At 47.2% G+C, this 2364-nt stretch overlaps 1 non-coding gene across 1 annotated transcript; it reads left to right on the forward strand.

The window, feature by feature from the left end:
- Window positions 1-838: 838 nt before the first annotated feature.
- On the forward strand, window positions 839-914 carry Trnat-agu (transfer RNA threonine (anticodon AGU)). Its single transcript has one exon. It is a non-coding gene; the product is annotated as a tRNA-Thr (tRNA).
- Window positions 915-2364: the final 1450 nt, after the last annotated feature.

Genomic DNA, 2364 nt, shown 5'->3' on the forward strand with positions numbered 1-2364 from the left:
GGGAGATAGGGAGTGGGAGGTACAGAAAGCCCAGGGTGGGGTGGGTCACTCTCTGCAAAGTTCAACCGATGCAAAGAGCCACATCAAGAGGGATAGAAACGGGAAGGGGGAATGGGAATTGCTATTTTAGATAAATCCCATATGGGTTAGGCTCTTAATTTACTTAAACCAGATGGCTAGGCCCAGGACTGACTCATTTATTACACGCCTGCCATTCAGAGCCAGAGCTTTCCTTAGGTTCCTAAGCAACCCCGAAGGGAAATGTCAGACGGCAAGAGACTGCCTGAGCCCATCACGAGAGCCAGCCACGTCCCACTGGAAAGGCGGCACTTCCTCAAAGTCACATCTTCCAGCCCACACCTGCCAGCCCTGGCCCGCCTGGCTGGGGCAGACGCCTGGCCCTGCTCTCTCTGCAGGCGTGCGGTTGAGAGTTCTAGGAATGAGAGAGACCGAAATGAAGGGTGCAAGAAAGGAGGGCGTGCAAGAAAGCAGCAGAGCTGTGTTTCAGATTCTCTCTCGTTGTGCTGCGTGCGCCTCAAATTTTTCTATAAAGGAATAAAAGTGGCCAAGCATTTATAAAAGAAGCATTTACACTCCAGGGCAATGAAGTGGCTGCCTCTGAGTCAGCAAAGTCCATCCAGCAAACTCAGTAAGGGTCAGGATAACGTGAGAGGATTGGAAACCAGGGGAGGCTGCCCTAAATCTGGAGAGAAAAGTATCATGATGTAACAGAAGCAATCCTAACAGTTATTGAGGAGGAGGGAAATGTACCAGGGCTGTAGGAACTGTTCTTCACCCATTTTGGAGATGAGAAAACCAAGGAATCCTACGGAAGGACTGGGGAGATAGCTCAGTTGGTAGAGTGCTTGCCTAGTAAGCACGAGGCCCTGGGTTCAATCCCCAGCACTGCAAAAAAAAAAAAAAAGGAATCCTAAGGGATTCAAGTTAGGGCACTCAGGTAGTAACACTGTCATAGCCCAATTCATCAAATCTATCCCATAGTAAGAAAATTACTTGTCTGCCGGATGCAATGGCACAAGCCTGTAATCCCAGAGACTCGGGAGGCTGAGACAGGAGGATCATAAGTTCGAGGCCAGCCTCAGCAACTTGGTGAGGACCTAAGCAATTTAGTGGACCCTGTCTCAAAATAAAAAATAAAAAGGGCTGCAGATGTAGCTCAGTGGTAAAGTGCCCCTGGGTTCAATCCCTGGTACCAAAAATAATAAAAATAATTTTAAAAACTAAAAGTACAAAAAGGACTGCAGATGTAGCTCAGGGTAGAGCACTCCTGGATTTAACCCCCAAAACCAAAACAAGTCAATCGAAAAAGGTGGGTGGTGGGGCAGAAAACTGCAAAGCGCCAACTTTGGAGCATGTCAGTTTCCCCGTGGTGTGACCTCTGAGCAGAGTGCAGATAGGAAGCGAGCAGAAAATGTGATTGCCAAGTAAAAAATGGAGCCTGTATGGTTTGGGTACAGTCCGAGTGTGACCCCTAAAGTGTCATATGGAGGGAAATTGGTTCCAAGTGTGGCAATGGTGAAAGGTAGTGAACTTTTAAGAGGTGGGACTTAACCAGGCACAGTGGCACACACCGATAAGCCCAGCTTCTCAGGAGGCTGAGGTAGGAGGATCACTAGATGAGATCAGCCTGGGCAACTTCTCTCAAAATATAAAATAAAAAGGACTGGGAATGTAGCTTAGTGGTAAAGTGTGCCCAGTACCAAAAGAATAAAAATAAGGCTTCTTTTCTTCTTTCCTTTTCCCCGAGCAGATGCGAGTCCTCCACATAAAATAAAAGTTCTCATGTGAGACCTATGTCTGCGGAGCGTTTTTCTGGGAGTTATTGACGAACCATAACTGCCCCTAACATCTGGTGCCGAAGACCTGGGATGGGTTTTTTCCGCTGACTAAGCAAGCGGAATCCCATCTGATAGCCCCGGCGCCCACAGATACAGGCTCACCTTCCATTTACCTGGATGCACAGTTTTCTGCATATAACACTGGACTCCAAAATTGGTATACAAGCCTTTAAAGCAGAAAATTTATCAAGTTGCTGTTCTCCAAATTGAACTTGTCTGTAATGAAGCACCCATCCCCAGATGCCTTTACAGCCTGCTCTCCCCCAGCCGGACTTCTACCATGAACCCCTCAATTGACCCAATTTCTAAAAAGGAACCTCCAAACTGCTTGCCCCACGCTGCCCACTTCCAGCTCGAAGAAGTCAGATCAGTCATCACCCCTTTTCCCTACAACAGTGAAGGAGTTCCTAGTATTAGAGGAGTAAATGAAGTCAGAATTGGGAACAGGCAGTTAGTGTAGAAATAGAACAGTCAAATCAAGAAAATGAAGTCCATGAAAATCATC

Source organism: Sciurus carolinensis, chromosome 4, assembly GCF_902686445.1.
Source record: "Sciurus carolinensis chromosome 4, mSciCar1.2, whole genome shotgun sequence".
In the NCBI taxonomy this organism is placed as follows: Eukaryota; Metazoa; Chordata; class Mammalia; order Rodentia; family Sciuridae; genus Sciurus; species Sciurus carolinensis.